The sequence below is a fragment of the Falco cherrug genome, chromosome 5 (genome assembly GCF_023634085.1).
Source record: "Falco cherrug isolate bFalChe1 chromosome 5, bFalChe1.pri, whole genome shotgun sequence".
Lineage (NCBI taxonomy): Eukaryota > Metazoa > Chordata > Aves > Falconiformes > Falconidae > Falco > Falco cherrug.
Genome location: NC_073701.1, coordinates 6,792,897 through 6,815,290, shown reverse-complemented (window position 1 = coordinate 6,815,290; position 22,394 = coordinate 6,792,897). Strand labels below are relative to the sequence as shown.

Here is a 22,394-nt window from a genome sequence, read left to right as displayed (position 1 = left end):
AATGTACATTTCTGAAGAAAAATAAACAAAACAACAAAAAACAGGCCTAAAATGGGCTAAAATTCAGAAGGACTTGGAGCCAGGGGTGCTGACAAGCTCCCCCCAGGACAACAGACCCCAGCAGTGTGCATCTCACATTTTTTGGGGGTGCTTATGTTTGGAGGCTGGGGCCTGGCCAGCTCCCCGGCCCCCCCCCCGCCCCCAACATCCCTTTCTGTTTATTACTCCTGCCGTAATTGGGAGGCATGTGTGGATGAATTAAACATAGCAGGACAGATGAGAAAACTCTCCCTCTTAGCTGGCTGAATGAGCAAATTTAACTGAGCCTGTTACCCACTGAGTATCGTGCCGACATGCCAGGGTCTGGTTTCCTTTGAGCTCGCCCTTTCATGCGGAGTCCCTCCGTGCCCCCCGCCTTGCTCCGCACAATATCAAACAGCTGGAGTTTTTGCGGCCCCAAGGAGGAGCCTTTGCATCCGACAGCAGCAGCAGTGGGAAATTTCGCCCGGGATCAGAGAGGGACGGGGCCAACCCAGGCAAGATGGTAGCAGACGATCAGGGGGCTCTGACACCTCCCGAGGGGGACGGGTCCCCCTCCAGCCACAGGCTGTGCTTGGTCAATGCCACAGTAAAACCTTCCTTATGCCTGAGGGACTGGGGCTAAAAAGGAGGGGGTTTTGGTTTTCACACCACTCTGTGCTTCAGCCAGGCAATGGCACCCAGAAGTCCGTTCTGGTAGGTAGTTTGAAAAAATGGGTGCCAGCCTAGAGCTGGTGTCCCTGGTACAGTAACAAGGCGACTGCCTGCAAGTAGGACTGCCGCTGGCTTGTCTGGGGATGCCCCAGGGGACATGGCTGCATGAACCAGCATCCTGCTTCATCCCAAGGCATTTCTTCCAGCATTAACCATGGGGGCAGGTGGGAAGAGCAGGGTACAAAGGGTGCTGCTGCGCCCCATGTTTTCCCCACCCTGGGGGATAAACAGGGAATGTAATCCTGCAGGGCTGCAAAGTTTTTTTCCCCTAGCATTAAACAAGCCCTGGGGCACTTCTTTGTACAAGGTAGCTCTAATTCTGCTCCCCCCCCTCTTTCTTCCCACCTTTGTAAGCCTAAAACTAGTCAGGGCTAATTCAATTCCTGCTTTAATTTAGGACAGTTTACGACTGCTCTAAATTAGGAAACCACTGTTTTTCAGACAAGGCAGGTGCTAGAGGTCTCAGCACTTGTAAAAATTAGGCCACTTAGTGAGGTGTCTACATATAGATTTAGCACCTGAGGACTGTGTTACTGAGCAGCATAAGGAAAAACTTGGAATCTGGGAAACAGTTCTTTAAAAAATAATTAGACAGCGAAGTTAACATTGCAGAGGAAGGAAGTTTGTGTTCAACCTGATAAGCTTACCCATTCAAATACAAGTTGAAGAGCCATCAATACACATCCCCTTGGAACTCAAGAAACCCTGCAGAAAAATCAGTGTTGACATTTTCAGTACCCCTGCACCACCTTTATGACTGGTACTTTGGTCATAAACGAAGGAAATAAAAACCCCAAGTCCAAATATAAAAAAACGCCAAACCCTTCAAATCATCCTTATGCATGAGAAATGGGCAATCCAGGAGCACAGGCCCTTCCTACAGGGATGCTAAGCAGAAATAACTCTGAAACCTAATGATGACATGAGGATAAACTCTTTCACCTTCTTCTCTGACTGAAGGACTTCAGATTTAGAAACTACAGATCACATTTATCATTTGTGATCGGTGTATGGCAAAGATGTGAGAAACCTATCTTGGCCTTTCAGTGGCAGCAGATTTGTTTCAAACTAGTCTTTGTTGAAGGGCTTTGAAAGACAGAGGATTTCCCTGCAGCTCTGGGTCAATTTATGTTTTGGGACATGTATTCATCCTCTAGTGTGGGAGAATGCAGTGAGATAGTTTGGTTTAATCCCAAGTAGTGGTGTCATGGCTTTTCCTGAAAACTTGTGCTTGAGACACTTTCCCTGAGAGCAGGCACCTGCCAGCAGGGATGGTTGGAAGAAAATATCTTTTCCTTTTTATTTCATTTTCTCCACATCACCTCTAGAGAAGCTACACACCTTATGGGTTAAGAAAAGGAGTCGGTCACCCTCCTTGAAACCAGCTGGCTAAAATCATGCATAGGCTGTTTTACCTCCATAGGAAGGGGCTGTCTTCATTTAGCAAAATATTAGCCCCCGTGCTTTGGGGGAAGAGTGCAACTTGAAATAAACATCTGAGTGCATCTTACTTAACCTGGTTGCATGTGAAGTTTTGCCTTTTACAGTCATTTCTCTTCCCCCTTCTTTCCCTCCCTGCCTTCACTTCGGCTTCAGGCGTCTTGACATCCTGATCCAGATGGTCTGTCCCAGGTCCCACAACAGGGCGAACAGGATGGGGACCACCTCCTGGAGGGAATGAGCCTGTGGGTGATGCCAGCCAGAGAAAGCACCTCAGGTCCCCTCACAAACATTGGTTATACCTGTGAGGCAGCTAAGCTGATGCTTGAACTTCAGCCACACAACCTGGGGAACTGAGGCACGTACGTGAGGACGGGAGTTGCCTAATGCCATCCAGCAGCGTGTCACCACCTGGGCCTGGAGGAGGCAGGGCCCTGGGCTGTGCAGACCCATGGCAGTGCTCGTATATGGCTGCTTCTACATCCGTCCTTCCAGCAGGTGCCTGGTGGCATAGGGACAGGCATACAGACAAGGTGTCGCTCCGGGGGAAGCTCGACAGGTGGTTGGAGCAATTTCTGTGCAGCTTTCTGGGCTTGGTCCCTCCTGGGAAGAGGGGAAGGTCTCCCAGGAGGTCTACCGCAAAGTGCTGTTTATCACCAGCCCGTTTCCTCATAACCAACGACTGCCCAAGGCCCCGCCGCTGCCATCAGCGCCGTCCGGCTTCACAGCCTGGACAGGGCGGGATGGCCGCCAGCGCAGGGACTCCAGGGGGATTCTGTCAGCCGCCGGGCCCGGCCGGGGCAGCCACTGCGGTCAGTGAGGAGGCCTGGAGGCCACCACCGCCCCACGGTCCCCCTGGGCCTGGGGGAGCCACAGCCCCCCCGGGACCCCGCGGCGGGCGGGCGGCCAGCACCGCCCAGGCCGAACTTCTCGGCCCAACTTTCCCGCTTCCGCCTGCCGGGGGGAGCGCGGCGGGGAGGGCCCCGCGGTGCCGGCGGCCTGCTTGGGGGTAGCACCGGCCAGAGGATGCCGGTCAGTGTTACCGGAGGGGGACGGGGGGACGGGGGACGGAGGCAGAGGGGACGGGGGTCGGCCGCTGCCTGGCTTTTGGGGAAGGGGTTTTATTTCGAGTTTTCTCCCTCCTCTGGCTCCTCCTCTTCTTCCCTCCTCCTCAGGGGGAGGGGAGGAGGGAGGCTCTGGGGCAGGAGTAGCCAGAGCAGGGAATTGTTTGGGAGTTCAGTCATCCAAAAGCCGTCTCCCGTATGGAAGGTCTGGCTTCCCGCATCCCGGCGCCTCTTCCCTCCTCCTCCTCCTCCTCCTTCTCCCGCCGCGCCTGAGCCCTGCGCGGCCCCCCATCCCCAGCGGCAGCCCGCAGGAAAAACACAACCACCCCCCAAACCAAGGGCCCCCACCGTCCCCTTCCCCCCCAAAACAGGCTTTTCCCTTCTCTTTTTTTCTCTCTCTTTTTTTTTTTCTTTTTTTTTCTTTTTTTTTTTTTTTTTTTTTTCTTCTCTCTCTGTGTGTGTGTGTGCTGAATTCCCCGCAGATCCGGCCTGGAAGTTCCCAGCTCCTGGAGTTAAGCCTCTTTGTTGCTTCCCTTGGTTTGGGGCATCTTTGTGTTTCCCCCGCCTGCTCCGCTGGAGACCGCGGTGAGTGAAGCGCCGGGGCGCGGGCCCGGCGGGGTGGCGAGGGGCCGGGAGGGCGGCCGTGGCGGGCGGCGGGGCGCAGGGCTTGTCCCCCTCATCAGCCGGCCGCAGCGGTAGCCAATCTTTGTGTCACAGTTTGGGAAGTTGGTGTTGGGGATGCGGGGATGGGGGTCTGCGTAGGGAGACCTGACAGGGGAGGCGGGGAGGAGACCCGCTGGTCCCCACCGGTACGGGGCTTGTCGCTGAGGCAGGTGAAATGTGGGGGGCTCAGCCGTTTCCCTCCACATCTTCCTCCTCGGTCGGTTGGCGTTAATGGAGGGCCCACTGCACGCACACACCCCGCCGTGCTCCAGCGCTTGGCTGAAACTTCCCCAAAAGCTTGGTCCACGACATCGCCCCGTCCTCACCGCAGGCTGGCTGCTTGAGGTGGGATGGTGTGCGGTGGAGAGAGGGAAAAGCGGTGCAAAATAAACCCCAGAGTCATCCTCCGTTGCTCCAACTCTTGTCAAAAGCTGATGGGAGTTTGCAGGCGAGACCCAGCTCGTGCGGATGCGAAGGCATTTCGGTTTGTGCCCTGTGAAGGGGCTGCCGCTGCAAAGGAAAGCGGGGGTGGGCAATCTGCGGGTAAAATTGTTGTCCTTGTCTCATGAGACCGTAGAGTTTTTAACCCTGGTACCAGGATGAGGAGCGATTTGGGTCAGGGGAGGTAATTTTCTGCTAAGCGGTGAGATGCTGTAGGATTTGTGCACATGTGCCTCGCTGCTTGGACTGCAACTTTGGCAGGTCCGCTGGATGGTGACTGTAAATAGAAGATGTGTTGGGGAGAAAGTGGGATGCTGAATTTGTAGCCATGTCCAAATGAGACTCTTTCAAGTGCTCTGAAGATGTTAATACTTACTTTGAAAATTAATAGCAGACTTTAGCCAATGCCCCTGGCTGGCAAAAGGTAAATACAAATCTGGTATCTTTGGGCACTTCCCCAGCTAATTCTGGTACCCCAAGTATTATTTCACTGGCATTGTGCGAAAGGCAGTTCAGGTCTATTAAAGGGGTTTTTTTGTCCTTGTTTGTTTTAAAGAAACTCTCTTGTTGACCTCTCTGCAGCATTATGTGAGTGGGATAACAGGAATACACACACACACACACACACACACACGCTCTGTGCCCACATGTAATTCCCAGCATGTCTTAAATTGCTTCTTTTTCTTAGTGCCCACTTCTCTTAATTTCTACATCATTACCGTCGTGTCTTTTTCATACGTTCATTTGCAATCTGCCATTAAAGTTTCTTTTCCCATGGGCTAAAAAACTACCGTGGAAAATATTAGAAGAATGTGGGCGTTTTGTAAGTAGGATTTTATCTTAGTTTTCTTTTCTTTGGAAACTAACTGCCTCAGTGTGTATATGTTTAAGAGGAGTGTTCTTGCATATTTATGCATATATACATACATGCAGACACTTTTATTTAATGGATTCAATATTGAGGTTTATGGGAGGTATTTCAGCAGAAACATCATGGGTTTGCAGTGAAGACTTGTTCCGTTTATTAAGTGACCTAAAGAAATGAAGGTGAAATAACTTTCCATGCTAATAGGAGTCATCTTGGGATCTTCTGAAGTAAATAGGACAATTAGGGAGAGCTGTGAGCTCCCTGCTGGGTGCATGATATTCTCTGACAAGAAATAAATGGAGTTTTGTTCCATGTACTTTTCTTAACCCTCCCCTCTAGATACAACTACAGGGATTCATCCTGCATGTACAACGCAGACGAGGTCCCAGTAAATGTTTGCTGCGAGGGCTGAAGTCAGATACAGTGCAGTTCTCCTGCTGCTGTAGTTCCCACTGGGAAGATGAGGCAGGTTTATCTGAAGGGTGCACAAGGGTCCCATGCAGATTTAAAAGGCAAGTTCAGTTTTGTCCCTCTCTTATACACACATACCCCCACAAGACCTTTCTTTGAGAGATATCCCAGTACAACTAGCTGAATCTACACACATCTCTTCTCTGCTTGGTGCAAAGAAGTATTACGGTGAATGTATGTGCTACAAACTGGTGTGTAAGTCTTATGGGTGCTCTGTATCCCTACAGTCTGTAAAATACAGCTTTTCTGTACCTTGTAGTGACATGATACAGAAGCACAGAGCAAGAGGTTCTTAAAGATTGCAAAGGGAAACCCAGTGCCTGCTGTTTGCAGAGGTCTTTCCAGCTTTACGAGTGTGAGACTCCCAGCTTGGAGTTTTGCTCTGTTGAAGGACAGGTGAATCATTGCCCAGTCCCCCTCACTCCTTGAAATTCTGCTGTGTCCTCAAAACCAACAGCAGGCAGATCACTCCAAGCCTTCAGTACCAAACTGGGAGCCCCACAGTGCTTTCAGGATGCTGGTACAGCTCCTTCCACCTGACTAGGACCAGCAGAGTTGGCCCTTTGGGAGCCAGCTGGAGCCTCTGGCCGAGCAAGGAGCATTGCAGGTGGGGCCGTGAAGCGAACAACCTGCTTTGTCCCCATCCTTGCCAGTGATGCAGAGGGGAAAATTCCTTTCCTGGGTTAAGAAAACTAATCCATTTAGGGCAGACCTGAATTTTTGTAGTTTCTCATCATTGTTACTGAATGGCCACACTTGACAGAATCACTGCCAAATCTACCTGCCAGTGCTTCCCCGCCTTTTCCTCAATTGCATGTTCTTAGAAGCACAGAAACCTTGCAGTCTGGTAACAAGCACAGGAAGAAAAAAAAAAAAAAAAAGAACTATTACCACTCCTACCTGGGCTGTGGGTCAGGAAGGGCACTCTTTAGATGGAAGCTTGGGTTTGGATGTGGAGGTATTTGGGCTGTGTCCTCAGCCAATGCACATGCCTTGTGTGAGCTTAAACAATATCCTCCGCAGCCCTGTGCCTTAGTTTTCCCGTGCAGAAAATGGGGCTAATCCCTGTGCCAGCGGGGTGAGTGCTGTGGCGGGGCAGATATTGCCATCCATGTTGACTCTTGCTGGCCAACCGGCACCCACCCTCGTGTCTCTCAGAGCGGAGCTCAGGCACACCAGGGAGGACCCGCTCTGGCATGGTGAGCCTCCTCGGGACTGTCACAGGGGTGGAGAGGCACCTCCACGCCTCTGAAATTCACTCCCTTTTCCCAAGCAAAGACGGGCTGTCTCCCAACCCCCCCGCCCCTTGCGTGCTTTACAAAGCAGGGAAGCAGTGGCAGGGAAGAGTGCACTGGGGACCCCGTTGGTTCTTTTAGTCCACATTGGCCCACAGGTGGGTTTTCAGAGACCTTGGGCTCAGTTAGTGTCAGTTCAGTTGCTTAGCCTGCAAGAAGTTACAGCAGCAGTAGGCCAGCACAATTCCAGGTTAACAAAGGTTTCTTCAGCAGTAAATAAGGGTGGATTGTTCATCTTAATGCCCGAAACCGAGTGCCTCAGAGGTATGAGGCACAATTCCCTTGGACTTCTTTAATGTGTAAAGATGACTAGATGCATTACTGCTGGCATGTTTATGGACCAAGGCTTTAAACCGTTACCTCCCGGGCTAAAAACTTTGCAGTGCAAAGTCTACAGTTAAGATGGGATATCCCACAAGGAAAAAGCTCTCTTGCAAAATCTTTGGAGACTTCCTGTTTCTGGTTAGACTGAAAACATCCTGAGGGAAAAACCTGCTGCTGTGTATTTTGGTGCTCCTGTGGTCAGTCTTGGTTTAAGAGATTGTTATGTATCCACTTCCTAGGCCATGAGAACAATTTAAGGCGAATAACGTCTAAATGAGTTGCAGATCCTTAGGTAGAACAGGGGTGAATATCATCTTCCAGTTTTCTAAATGTACTTTGGGTAATTTTTCAACAAAAGGTATCACAAGCATCTTTTTTTATTTCCTGCTGTTTGGTTTAGTTCCTCTTGGCTCTGAATCATACGACATTGTTTCTGGTGCTTCATTGGCTGAAGAGTGTGCTTGAAGCTGGTTTTCTGGAGGGATTGTTTGCAGGATGGGAAGCTTTCAAAATTTGCTTTGTATGCATATTTGCTCATAAGAGTTTTTTAAAATCTGCTCTCCCCAGCAGCATGCTCCTAGAACACGGTTGTATGAGTGTCCATGGGAAGCTAAGACAAAAAGAGAGTGGATGCAGTGGAAGCAAGTCAGCTGAAAAGCTCAGAAAGATATTTGTTGCAGGGAAAAAAAACACTTGATGCTTACACAGTCCCAAAGCTGCCACAGGTGGCACAGGGCTTTCTGCATAAACAGGGAACAACAGATCCCTGCCCTGAGGATGCTGCAATCTCCTTTTATTAAAATGGACTCTCTTCTTGCTTGCAAAAGGATAAATGGGATGGGAGGCTCAGCTGTCCCTGATGAGGTTGTTAGCAGAGCACCTGGCACAGCACAGACAGGGTGCCTGAGAGGGGCTTTCAGGGCTGCTGTTGTGTGTTGCAGGAGCTCTTGAGTAAGAGGCAGTGCCAATTTATTTTGGCACTGGTGGGATCGATGGAGGGAAATGTGCTTCAGGGAGCGTGTGGGACGTGCTCAAGCTTCTTCGCCCTCCTCATGGGCAGTGTGCCAGCGCAGAGGTGAGAGCCAAACTTTACCCTTGCTTTCTGCTCAGCTGCTCTGGGGAGGCTGCTGCCCTGTGGCCAAAACCCTTCCCTGAGCTCCCCTTAGACGTGAGGATGGTGACTGCACCTTGTGCCCGTGCAGTGTGGTGGAGGCTTGCTGGACGAAGTCCAAACCACACCACAGCATGTTGCCCCTATGAAAACCCACTGTTGTTGAGTTCACAGAGGTTTTGGGCTGTGGTGTCTCTATATATGTCTGTGAAAGCCAGATGGTGTTTTGGAAACCAGTCATTTTTCATTAACTTCTGTGCCTGGTGTAGGCAGCAAGTCTTTCACCCTGAGCTGGCAATGCCATTCTGGCTCTCTAAGGTCCACTCTGACAAAGAGATTAGCCAGCAGGTCGTACTCTTATGCACAGCCACAGTCCTGGGGCCCTGCCAAATGCAAGGATGTGTTCACTGGTTGCAATGTCAGCGAGTCTGAACAAGCTAGTGCATCTAAAGACTGTGCATCAGGCCCTTTTTCTGCTCTTCAGGTCGTAAGAGTGGAGAGGAAAAGGGTGTAGAATGCACGTCAAAACTGTCATTAGCTTTCAAATATCAAAATGAGGTTGCTTTTTATTTTTCTTCTAGCTAACAAAAGGACAGGTTCAGCAGAGCCCTGTGAATCAGTGTGTTGAGCTTAGTGTGGTTAAGAAAGCTTGTGGTGATATAAACCTACTGAGGCTGTCTTTGAGAAATAAACCTCAAATGTGGATATGCTGGCCTAGAATATAGCATTTATATGCAAAACGCAGCTTCCTCGGGTAATGTCACTGTGATTTATCCTGGTACTTTTAGGTAGAGCAGCCCCCTCGCTTAGTGATGCCAGTGTTGTAGGGCGCAAGCCTGGGATTGAGGAGAGCTGGGTTTGGTTCCCCGCTGCTTGCAGATTTCCCCTCAGGTTGGGGCAGGTTGCTCTCCACCTGCAAAAACCTGTAAGTGGCACTTCCCTGCCTCCTTGTGGTGTTGGGAAAGGGTCTGCTGGAGATCAGGAGAGACCAGAGGTTTGCTGGCTCTTCAGAAACCTCTGGGATAAGTACCATGGTTGGTTTCAGCAGAGCCTCCTGTGGCATTGGCAGCCCTAATGGGCGGCTCCTGTGGTTGCCTTTAGGGACATCGTGCTGGGTGGATGTGAGCTCTGTAAGGGCTTCGTGACGCTTTTGGTTTGGAGGGTAGGCTTGGCGTGCGGCTGTAGAGAAGCCCCTCTCTGAGCGTGACCCTTGGGGAGTGAAGCGTAGGTAGTAGCACTGCAGCTGCAGTGAATTTATGGCTCCAGCCAGCGGTGGTACAGAGAGGCCATTGTAATCCTATGTACTGTACAGCGTACATCTCAACAGGCAAAGTGGCTCCTGAGTTGGTCCATGCCCCCCCCTCCCCACCCCGTCCCTTCACGTCTAGCTTTATGAAGTTCCTCCCCTTAAATTGCAAATTTGGCCTTATCTTCAAAGAAGCCCTTTGGTGCCAAGCTTTTAAAGGTAGGGAGGAGGCGAGAGTAAAAACATCAAATCCATTAACAGCCCAGTTGCCAGAGAAAATGTTTTTTAAAACAAAATCTGAAACCTTAGTGTTTGAGATCCAAAGCTGAGACTGAATACAAGTATGGGCCTTGTCCCTGGAGAGTCACAGCGCTGGGAATATGCTGGCAAAGACCATGGAGCGAGGATTCTTGTGCATGCACGCACACAAATAGACAATTATTTGGAAGCCAATAGTACACTGGATGCTGAATAATAGTTTATTTCATCTAGTGCCTTCTGTCCCAAGTTGCTCCCTGAGCTGTAGCTGACGTGGGGAGCGTTCTTGTCGCTCCAGCCCTCCGCTGGATGGCAGTCCCCTCTGGGGCAGGAAGGTGGTGCTTGGTTGCACATTCCTCAGCTGTGGGTGGTAAAAAGGACTAGCTGGCCCTGCTTCTTTAGAGCCTGCCGCTGTCAGTGAGGGATTCCTTTGGGCCCCCTGAATGGTGATGGGAATGTGATTTTTATTTTTCTTCCCCCTAGAAGAAAGCTGCTTGTTTAACAAACCCAAGCAGTGTCAGATTGAAGGGGTGGGTTTGAGTCCCGGCATCAAGAGATGTTTTCAAAACCATGCTGGGTGGGATTTTTCAAAAACACCTGGAGTGACTTTAATGATGTGGTAGAGAGTCAATGAGACTTGTGCACTGAGAGACCAGACAGCTCTCCCCTCAATTTTAAGCACAAAGTCACATTTGGCAGGTCTGTGGTATGGTCCTGCTGTCACCAATGTAACAGCTGGCCAAATTAGTCCTGACCACCTACTCCTGCCTGGAAGTGGACTGTTTATTTCAAAAGTGGCTATCGGGCACATCTTTGCTTGCAAGCAGTTGAAGTGCAGCTCCTAAGCCAGAACCTGTGGGCAGAAGGAGAGCAAGGTGGCCCAATTATCCAGCTGTAATGGGGTCTGAATCCAACGAGGAGCACCTCATCACTGGCTCTTTCTGGAGCTGTGTGGCATGGCCAGCTAGACCACGGGACCCTGGCAGGAGGAAGGCTTGATACCTACTAGCTTTTAAGTCCCTGTGGGGACTTGCCTTGCTTGGCAAGCTGAGGGGTGTATAGGTATCTGGCTTGTAGCTGTCAGCCATCTCTGGACCTGGAGGCTTGTATGATGGATAAGACAGGGCTGTGAGAAGCTGGAGCGTGGAGGTCTCCTCAGAGGCATGCGAGCTGCTCTGGATGTGTCCGTCATCACTGTTCCATTAGCTCTGATGTTGCTTTTGGGGTGTCTGGAGCTGGACTGAAGGGAAAGGGTCTTTGCTTCCCAGCAGGTGAGGAGCAGAGCTCCTGGTTGCGTGCCAGCTTGTGCCTGAGCACTTCTGTAATGCTATAGAGACAGTCCAAGGCAGCACAAGGGCTAGTTGCTCTTGAGGACCTTGCAGCTCTGGACATTGACACCCCAGCTCCAGGCCCTGCCAGAGATGGCTGCCCAGCCAGCAGAGAGGGAGAAGGTCGCAGGATCATGGTCAACGGTGCTCAGTGACCATGTGGCCCATTAGCTCGATGACAGATGCTGAGAAAGGGCGGTCAGTACCAACACATGGAGCTGGAGCTGCGGCAGCCTGGGTGTGTGCTTGCTGACCCTGCTTCCCCCTTGAGAGGGGAGCGGCCAATTTGGGGAATTATTAAGGGAAAGCAGTATTGTTTACATGGCTACAGCAAGACGAGCCCGCCCTGTATCTCACAGGACAGTCTCCAGTTTACTAATGAGAGCTGGCTGTACTTGCCTGGTACGCAAACACGCAGCACGAGCCGTGGGATCCTGCTGATTGAAACCTGTTGTCTTTTGTGAGAGCAAGGGTCAACTGTTTACATCATGTAGCAAGTTAGGCAGGAACATACTTGATAAATGTACGGTTGTCCAGTTTTCCTCACAATTGCCTGGACTGCAGGTCTGGGGAGGAGAGAAAAGGAGCACAAAGAGAACAACATCAGGAGCAATGTGGCAAGCTGTGTTTATCGTTGATGCCTGACCTACACTCTACCCTATAATCTATCTCCCCCGGGATAACTTTGGACATCCCTAACCTCTGAGCCACTTGAAAGAACCACCTTTAAAAAAGTTTCCCAAACTAGTGACCAAGCAAACAAGCAAAAGTTTCAGCAGCCACAAAAATGTGAGTATAACCCAGTTTTTGCATAGCTCCAGCATTGAAGATAAGTAGAGCTTTCTTAATATTGACTCTCTGGATGAAGGCCTGAGAAAGGCCTGCCATGCCATCTTCCCCATCACTGTATTCCAAAACCAAAATTATTATTTGGATTACAGTTGTATCTACAGGTTTTAACCGAGGCTGGGACCCAGCTATGTTAGATACCATGCTAACTTGTAATGAGAGATGGTTCCAACATCCCCATTCTAAGCAGCAGGACAAATGCAGAACAGGAGGTAAAAACAGAGCATGAAAAATGACACGTTTTCCTTGGAGTGACTCGGCAGGTCAGGACTGGAGCTTAGTACAGACCCCGCGTTGCCTGATACCTCATCCTGTGCTCCATCCTCCGCCTTGCCCATCCCTTCAGAAGAGGAGGTCAGAGCTGAGCATCTCTAGGGCTTGTCTGAGAGCTGCCTGTCTTGAAGCTAAGAGTTGTCCCATAGCAAAGTGTCATCTTCCTTAGCCCTCAGCTCACACAAGTCAAAAGTGATATGCCTTCATGCACTCCAGTAACTGGTTGCCCAAATGGGGCGCTTGGAGCTGCAGGTGGTGTCAGTAGCATCTTGCCGCTGTGGTGTGCGTCGTACTGGGGCGGGCAGCCGGTCTGGCAGAGCTGAAACTCCTGCCTGTCTTCAGAAGGCAACTGAGTAGGAGGTCTGCTGGGGCACTGGGGGAGCAGCAGGTGGAAAGCAAGAGCGCATGGCTGAAAGGGAAGGAAAGGAAGTTTTCTCCTGTCAGCTAGTTTTCAGTTGCGGCGTCATGCTTTGAAAGATAGCTGGGAGAGCAGAGAGCCAGTGTAATGAAAGTGGTTTGCTTGCAGCATGCAATCTCAAGCAAAACAATCTCATTACGTAAATATTGTGTGCCTTCTCTCTCAGGGGGTCTGGGACTGTGCTCCTGCTCTGGAGGCACTGGCTTTCGGCGCGCAAGCTGGCACTCTAACATGCTGCTAAGGCCAAGTCTGTGGCTTGCGCTGTGGCCCAGGTGCAAGAGATGTTGCTTAGCTCTCTGTGGTCAGGACAGAGGTACCTCATGCTGTAGGGAGCTGCAGGGAGAGGGCTGAGGAGCAGCAGGGTTACAAAGAGCTGCTCTTCCTGAGACCTGCAGGCCATGTTGAGCATGTGACTGGGGACACACAGGGGTACCTGAATGCTAACCCAACCCCTGCAGGCACAGGTAGCCCAGGATGGAGCAGCTGTGTGGACACCAATGGCAGAACACGAACAAAACCTAGCTTGATGGGGTAATTGGGAACTATCTCTCAAGGGAATAGGATTGTTTCAGTGAAACCTGGGCAAGTTCCTTCACCCTTCCTTTTTTGTCTGACTTAACAGCACTGTTTTGGGGAACAGGTGGGAATGCATATGCATCCTCTTCTGGCACCTGTTTGTTTGCAAAAAGCTGTGGGCAAACTCCTGGGGGCTGCTTGTGGCTATGCCCTGCTGCTGCCCAAATAACAGCTTGAACTGCTGTCAGGGGCTTTTCGCTTAAAGGAAAGCTTTGAAACATATTGGTTTTAATGGCACTGTGTTGCCAGGAGCTCTTTGTGGCTGGATGAAGATACGGCTTCTTGCTCTGCTGTCAGGAAAAGGCTATCTGAAGCAGGACTCCTCCATTTTGCAAGTGGGTTTGATATTCCCTCTGCAAGCCACGTAATTTAAGTACAGACAAGATCTTAGATGAGGTGCTTGGGGCCTTACAGTTCCTTCCTGGCTCAGTCAGTGCCTTGGGAGTGAAAGAGTGGTGGGAGATGCTAGACAGCTGCACAGTTATGGCTTTTTCTTCTCTGTTGGTCCCAGGTCACCCCTTGTGCATGAAAGACTGCAAGAAGACATCAACATAGCTGTTGCCTTCGTTTCTGTCTAGCTGAATTAGGCAGGCCGTGGGACGGAGAAGGTGTCAAAAGATGGGTTTGTGCCACCCATCGCTCCTCATGCTTGGGGAAAATAATCTCATCCTCGCTTCTGGCACACACATCCCTCTTGGTTTCATCAGGGAAGCTTTTTTTTGCCTGAGACCCCACAGTGGGGAGGGGAGAACAGGATTGCAGCTGAGGCTGCTAGCGTGCCCCTGTTCCCCTCATGTGTGTTGCCTCCCAAGGGACGCAGGGGCTGCCGCCAGGCCCTCATACCCCCCTTTCTCCCCATTTTCTGTTTTTAATTTCCCCTCCTCTGCCTGAGGTCCTTGTGCCGCCAACAGCAGTTGCCGGGGCTGAGAAAGGCTTGTTGGGCCACATCCTGAATGTCCCTGCCCTTACTTGTTTTGGGGGAGGCTGATAAGGAACAACTAGGGGTGCTTCCCCAGGCATCAGCCCGCTGCCGGAGAGGTGCTCCCAGCCCTCGCTGACCTGGGGCAAGTGCAGGGCGCCGGCGTGTTGGAGCGGGTTCGGGGAGCCCTTGCCCGGGCAGGGTGGCTGCCTGCAGTTGCAGGCAGGGCTGCTGCTTCCCCAGAGGTTATTCTGGAGAAATACCCTCCTTGAAAGGAGAGCCATGTCTCTCCTGCCCTTCTTTCCCCCTGGCTGGTGGATTGGGGCTTGGGGGTTCAAAAGCAACATTTTCACATTTCTGCCAATGTTTGCAATCTCACAGCCCTTTGCAAACTGGGAGGGTTTTGTGTTGACCTGTCTCCTTACAGGCAGCCAAAGAAGCAGCTGAGTTGGGCCGGTGGACATGGCACGCACCAAGGTGCCAGTGTGTGCAAGGCAGCTGGCCAAAAAACCTCAGTGAGCTGTTAATAAGCCACAGGTTGACAGCTTTACCTGGGAACCTGCCACGTTGGGCTTCTAGAGCTTTCTGCTGAAGAAATATATGAGTAAAGTTGGTGCTAGATAAGGATAGGGAAGGCAGACCCTAGAATAAAGATCCGTAGAAAGGCACATCTGTTATGGACCTCAAGAGATTGCCCCCACCAGAGGCATCTTGTGTTTTTTCTGAAGGTCTCCTTAACTACTTGGGAGCTGAAGAAAAAAAAAAATCATTTTCCATGTAATGCTTTTGTAGGTACGTAAGACCAGCAGAGGTTTATCTGTGGCTTTTACAGCAGAGGTTGTCCAGAGCCTTGAAGCTGCAATGGATGTGTTCCCCTCTTGTATGGGGAAGGATGGTCCCAACAGATGTTTGTTATCAGCGAAGTGTAGGAACAGGCAAATTTCAGCTGGCGAGAAATGCAGAGGCAAGTTATTGTTGTTTCCCTGTTGGGCTTGCAGAGGGAATTCTGGAAGCTGCTTTTTGTCCCATTGTTACGGTTTATGTTTATATAGCTTATCTCTTTCATGAGGGACTATTAAATCCTGCAGTGTGTTGTGGATGTGACTGTGTGAGAACAGCTTGCTTTACCCATTGCAGGGCAGAGTGTGCCAGCTGCACAGCTGGATTTAAAACCATGGAGCAGCATTGCCTCAAAGCTGAGGACTATTTTTCCATAAAAGAGTTTATGGTATTTTCCAAATTAAGAAATGGTCAATAATTCCCCTATTGGCAATTCTAAGATTGTATTTCCCTTATATAGCTGAGTTTTCCCAGTTGCTACAGGGAGGGGGGGAAGTCCGTATTCCTTTCCATTTCTAATATTGCATTTGTGGCCTGTAGCAAGTGACAGTATTTAACATAATACGGAGGGTAGGTACTGACTTAGCTCGTCTACAGATGACTTTGCACTGAATAGTGAAAGTTTTTTTTTTCAGGGGTATTTAGTGCTATGGCACAGTCACAGACTTCCCTCCTCAAAGAAAGTGTTGACAGTCTCTGTAAGCAATTAGAGATAAATGTCCTTGAGGCAGAGGATGTCTTTTTATTGTGGCTTTGTAGAGTACCTAATACTAAGGTCTTAAAGGAGCCTCTTTAAAATAAGAGAATCGAATACTCCTTATGTTCCTTTACTGGACAGTAATGTAAGGATCTTTGGAAGATCCAAAGAGTTTTAAATTATTTTTTTTCCTGGTAGACAAGCAAGAAAATGTCAGAGGTTTGCTGTGTTCTTGCAGACTACTGCTGGGTGAGTCTTAGTAGAGGATGATCTGATCTTTTCTGTGGAATGCCTACTGGTGTCTTTCAAGCAAAGGTGATTTTTTTTGTGTGAAAAAGACTTTCTAAATTGGTAAAGCAACTCATGGTACAAAAAGCATCTTAGTCCTTTGCAGCAGAGGAAGAAGTAGACTTCTTGGCTTAGAGTGTTGCTGAGGCTTTTAAGAATTTCTTGGGCTGAAAAATGCACGTCAATAGATGGAGAATAGATTCACTTCTGGTCTGCTTCTCCTGTTGTCATCCCCCAAGGCCCAGGGGCTGATGTCGTTTCTTCTTCGTCTCTTTACGGCTTACAGCTTTCTCCAAAAATGACTAAACATATAAAGCAAGGATTGGGTTTGGGGGTTGTTGGTTGTTGGTTTTTTTGTTTTGGGTTTTTTGGTTTTTTTTTTTCTTCCCATATTCTAGGACAGACACTGACCACAGTCATGTATTTGTTTTTCTCCCTTACTTCCAAATGCAGTCACATAACAATAGCCTGGAAAAAAAAGTACTGGAAGCGATTTGGTCATGAATCTGTTTCCTTTTTTGGGCTACAAGGAGCGAGTCAGCATTTGGGTGAGGAGGCTGGGAGCTCCAAGGCATCTCTTATGAGGTGAAGGGGGTTTAAATGGGCACCATCTTGGTAAAATGAGAAGTACTATAGGAAGGCAGCTTCTTGGGGGCAAGCGCTTCCCTTGCTCCACGTGCAGAGCCTCACACTTGAAGCCCCTTTTCTCAGCTGTGCCCGAGACATTATTTGCTATTTACGTAATCGTAGTGTCTTGTACAGATGCTGCTGAAGAGGCTTTGTCTGCCACTGGCAGGCAGGGATGGGCTAAAAGAGAAATGCTGCCTCCCGTATCAGGCTTCTTCAGAAGTGGGCGACTGTTTGCTTTCCTTAACGGATTGTTAATAGAGGGTGGTGGGTGGTGTTGTCTTTCTTGTTTATTTTATATAGTATGTCATGACAGATGGTGATTTTGAATGTTGACTACAGCTGTAGAAACTGATTGCTTTCTAAACTAAGTTGCCTAGGACTAGGAGCTGGTAAGATGCAGGATGGTCTGCAAGGGAGGAAAGCCGATCAGAGTAGCAGTTGGCTGTGTTCTCTTGTCTCTTCCCTGAGGAGCAGGAAAAGAAGTATTTTTCAGACAGAGTTGGGAGATATGTTTTCAGTGTCTGGATCTTTGGGTTTTGGGAGGTGGTTATCACTGTTTACAAGGAAAATGAAAGTCATCAGGTGGGACGAAATTGAATATATGATTGCTCTATCAGTCAGCGGAGTGGTTGTTAAAATCTCAAACAGTACAGGCAGTGAAATCTTGAAATTGTATTGATGGTTCAATGGATTTGGTCCTTATAGGAGAGAAAGTGAAAGCAAGTGGAGCTTATGCATACTGGAGAAAGCATACTGTCTGATAAAGGCTAGACCAGTAGGTAAACTTTTCAAATCGCAGGAAATTTCCTTGAAGTATTTATTTATTTATGGCTTTGTCGAAAAATTTTCAACCAGCTGTGTTTAAAAATATAACAGTAATGAGATACTTAAAGGAGTTAATCTCTCCCTGCCATTGACATGCTGCAGAGCGCCAGCTATAGCACAAAGAAGCCCTGGGGAATCAAAATGGCATAGCCCTGCAGCCTGTGAGCCAAAGTCACACCTTGGGAAGCCAAACCCTGGAGGGAAGCACTGGCCTGTGGCAAGCTGCAGGGATGCTGGAGGGGTGACCCTTTAGCCACCCTCCAGAGGCAGCAGGCTCAGCTTGCCCAGCTCTTCAGGGCTCCCCAAATCTCCCCAGTTCCTGTACATGTCCCCCCCAGCCACTTGTCCTCAGGGCACCAAGACCCAATTTTGTCTGCGCTGCTGGGAGGCCTTGAACTGTCTCTGACACCCCTGATGGGGAAATGCTGGAACGAGGAGGAAAGGAAACCAAGGGCTTTTGTACTGAGGGAACAAAAAAACATCCTCTGTGTCTCCCTGGGTTCAGCTATTACAGACTTTCCAAAACGGACTGGTTGTGTGTTTTTTGGTTTTGGGGTTTTTTTGGGTTTTTTTGGTTTTTTGCTTTTCAATCCTTCTTTAGCCAATGTGATTATTTTTTTTATATTCCCCACCCACCCCGGTCTGGAGGGTGTCTCTTTGGGAGATAGAGTCAGTCTGGGGCTCTTCATTTGGCCCATCCAGCTTATCCATAGAGCACGCACAAGCCCTCTCCTCCAGGCTCATTTCCTCCAGGATTCCCTATGGCTTTGCAATGGCCAAGCCTTTGTGTTTGGTATCAAAGGCGGAAAGGCCAGCAAGGGCAGGTCAGCGTGCTGTGTCCTCCAGCCCTCTGCCCGTGGGGGCTCAGGTCGGGATGAGGGAATGCTGGGAGGGCTGCAGCAATGAGGGTGGTGAGTAATGCGTGCAGTGACTGGCAGGGAACAGTGCTGAGGAAGAGGATGCCTCTTCACACTATGGTGGGATGGCGCATGGTGGACTGGAAAGGTAGAGCGAGTTAGGTTTGGTCCTAGGTAGAGAATCGTGTGCAGGAGTCTTGTCTCCTCTGGGTCTACTGGTTTCAGCTTGAAGATGACATATCACAAGAGAAAAATGTCCTCTCCCCACTGCTTCCTTTTTCCACCACTGGTAGCTAATCAAGATTCCATTTTAATGACTTCCCTCTACTCTCTCTGCTTCCTCTCCCCCTGCCCCACACATGCCTTTTTTTTTTTTTTTTTTTTAATGCATTTCTTTTTGGCAGGAGTTGAAACGCAAGAAGCGTTTGGACCAAGATGAAACCAGTGGAGGAGCATGTTGGGCAGTGCAGTGCTTTGTTCTGAGTTCAGGGGGAGAAGAGGGGGAAGTGAGGAGGGACGACGGGATGTCGTTTCCCAGATGGGGACCCTGCCAAAGATGTTCTTGCGTTGGAAAGCAAAGAGTGATTTTTGAGGTTATACCAGGTTTAACCCTTTGTCGTCCCACTTCTGCCGTGCAGGGAAGCACCAAAGCCCTGGACCTAAAATACGGCTGTGTTCTGTTATGTGGCCCAGGTGACCTGAATGGTCTCAAACCAAAGTCTGCTCCTGGGACTAAATGCTAACAACAGTCTGAGGTCCTTGTTGGAAACCGTAACGAGTGGATGAGGAATCTATGCTTGTTTATCAGTGAAGGTCCAGAACTCGTGCAGTTGCCTCTGGAAAAAAAAAAATCAGCATGTTCCTTACAGGGATCAGGACTGCTGTGCTGTTTCCTGCCCTTCCAGAAGCTCCTGGTGGGATTTGGGATGCTGCTGAACTCTGTTTCAGCTGTTCCTGTTGAAGTCGGGGACTATTGTTGCCTCGTGATGTACAAGATGCTTGGGAAACACCTTGTCCTTTGGCCAAAGGAGCCCTGCACTGCTCGTGGTTGTGCTGGGGACTGTTCGGAGGTCACAGCGCCAGTTCTTCCTCTCTGTTTTGAGCCAGCCTCCTGTGCGAGAAAATTGTGTTGTCGGAAGGTGTGGGGTGTGGAAAACCTCCGCAGGCATGTACTGCTCTGTTTGTGACTGCCTTGGGCCATAAATATTGCATGTTGTGTAGGCTGCTGATTTAATTGCCCCAGGGATGTTGCACAGTAGCAAACTGAGGGTGAGCATCCAGGAGGGGAGCAGAGAAAGGGAAGTTGAAGTAAATATCTCTTCATTAGTATCTCTTTAAGGTTGTAAATACTTGGACATTTGTATCAGGACTCCAGAGGAGGTCATATACCTCCTGATTAAAAAACCCAAGGGTTTTGGTCTGTGGCGCTGGGCTGTTTGTTGGTATGGAGGTCTAGCCTCTTCAGGCTGGATGGGGTTCTTCTGGGAAAGATCACCCTCTTCCCTCACAGCTGGAGGGGACCAATGCTGTATGCATAAAATGCATAAAGTCCCTTGTGTAAACTCATGCATAGTCACTGTTGACCACAAATAAACCTGCAAGCCCTTGTTTTGTGAGGACCAGCAGTGTCTCTGGCGCTCTGATCCCTTGCAGTCCCTTTTCTCTAGTTAGGAGGATGACAGCTTTTCTAATCCCCCCGTGAACCTCCTGAACAATAAACACAGTCTTCAGCTCCACAGAGGGTGTTGGTAACTTTGGGCTGGAGACCACAAACTTCTTCCCAGCAGCTTTGGCTGCAGTGTGTGAAATTTTGATCACTTGTACAGAGGGCAGCTGGCTGCAGACATGCCAAGGGGTGGTTGTAGTAGCACCACTGTGGGTGCATCAATGGCCAGTGACTCATAGAGAAGTGATGCATCCAGTGCTCGTCTTGAAACATGCCTTGTGTCTCACGCACTTCTTTCTAGACAGCCAAGAGCTCTGATGTGGAGCAAATTAATGTAATACCACTCTGGTGTCACTTGTCAGGATGAGGTGAGGAAAAACAGGGGCATGTGGGCAAAAGATTTGTGTGCAGGATTGCCTGTGATGGGTTTCAGCTTTAGTTTTTGACGTGCGCTCTTGAATGCTTTCCCATGGAGGTCAGTAGACCTGGTTGGAAATTTCACGTGCATGACGTGCACAGCATGTCTGAACCCACACATTTTTGATCCCTTTTCTTGGACCCCGTAAGTCATCCACATACCCTTTTCAGCAGTCTTGCGGAGCAGGGGTGGGAAGCACTGACCAACGGATAGGCACTTGGGTGGGAAGCAGAAGGCAAATGTTTCCCTTCGCTTGCTCAGTGCCACCAAGCACTCCTGGTTTCGGGGCTGGGATCAGCTGACTTGCCCTTAGATCTGAGTGGGTTTGGCCAGGATCTTTGGCTCCTCATAAGCACAATAACTGCCACCACAGGCTTCTAGGTAAAGCAGGACTAAAAATAAGTCAGTGATACGAATAGCTGTTGGGTATCGCTCGTTGTCTTGGAGGACTCCCTTCAGCCTGGAGTTTGGCTTCATTTCACTTGCCCAGGTGGTTGCATTTATACGCATGTGGTGCAGAAAAGTGTCCACTGAACCCACGCAGAACGCTGTACCCACACCTACCTAGGTCTGCAAATAGTGTGCTGGATGAAAATATTTTGAAGGTGTGAATCGCTCCTTGTTCATCCAGCCTGGTGGTGGGTCTTCCTGTAATAGCACAGCCCCTTGGTTCATAGTGCCCGCTGATGGGCTCAGTTGGCCTGTGACAGCTGATCATGGGGCATTTGCAAATAGTGCCGCATTGACTCTGCTGCTTATCCTTCTTTGTTTACTTAGTTCTTGGCAGCTGCATGTTTGAATGTTTGCTTGACAAACACTTTCCCTGGAGTCTCTGATTACAGAAGGTTTTGTCTGACAAACTCCACTGAATTATCCTGTTCTCTGATGTCAATAATCTCTTGGTTGCTGTCTCCCTTAACCACAATATTTTGTGTGGTGCAAATTCATATTTTTTCCCCTTGTTGTAATCAGCCTGCCCCTCCCTGCTCGGTTCAGTTACTGAGGCTGTATCCTCAGGATGCTGACATCCGTATTTTACTCATCCAGAAATCCTGGGGCTACCAGGAAGCAGTACAGATAATAAGGCTGCATACCTGCCTAGCACCTTTCATCTGAGAATCTGAAATTGTCTGACTCACGTTCATCTGGTTACTGCTTGTACCAGCTGGGGTTTGCCATTCCTGGTTTTGCAACCTGAGAAGCTGAGACGCAAGGTAGGGGTATGTTTTTTTCAATAGATGAAGCAGCAATTCCAGAAATGTAGTGTCATAACTTCCATGACAACGAGTTTCTCTCCCTTTTGGTCTTGCGGTACCTAATTTGCCCCCAAAAGGAAAGAGATTGGAGTAGGTTGATTGGTTTGGAGCAACGCTGTATTTGCGGTGATCCATGGCTTTATTTTTTTGGCACCCTATTAAATTCCACCCAAAACCAAAAAGACAATTGCAAGATTTCTCCAAGGTAAGTTACCTTCCTTGGCTGCAGTCAGGAGCCCATAATGTAGCTCACAGGAAGAGCGATACCCAAATACTGTCTCTTGTTGCCGGTTTGGTGGTTTGGATTGGTGCTGAGGGACAGGTGTTCACGGCCAGCCCAGAGAGGGCAACGATCTTGCTGTGTTTCAGGGGTGGCAGTGAGACTGGTGAAAGCGTGTCTGCAGGTGGTTGGGTGGTCAGACTGGGCTGTTAATCTGTCCAGCTGCTGGCCTGTTTTGGATGAGGGCCAAGACCAGGTAGGACACTGCTGCTTTTCTTCCTGCCTCCAAACACAGCTGAAGACCTTCCAAGCAAACCTGGGCTGGTTTATGGTTTCGGGTGGAAACCACAAGCAAACCACGTCAAATGGCTGGATTCTACCCCAAACCAGGCAAAATGCA

At 49.6% G+C, this 22,394-nt stretch overlaps 1 protein-coding gene across 4 annotated transcripts in view; it reads left to right on the top strand.

Moving 5' to 3' along the window:
- Positions 1–3,307: 3,307 nt before the first annotated feature.
- Positions 3,308–22,394, top strand: part of BOC (BOC cell adhesion associated, oncogene regulated) — a 56,988-nt gene continuing 37,901 nt past the window's right edge. For all 4 annotated transcript variants that reach the window (XM_055712182.1, XM_055712180.1, XM_055712181.1 and 1 more), the window contains exon 1: positions 3,308–3,842. The gene's annotated coding sequence lies outside the window, so the exon portion shown is untranslated. The remainder of the gene's footprint in view (positions 3,843–22,394) is intronic.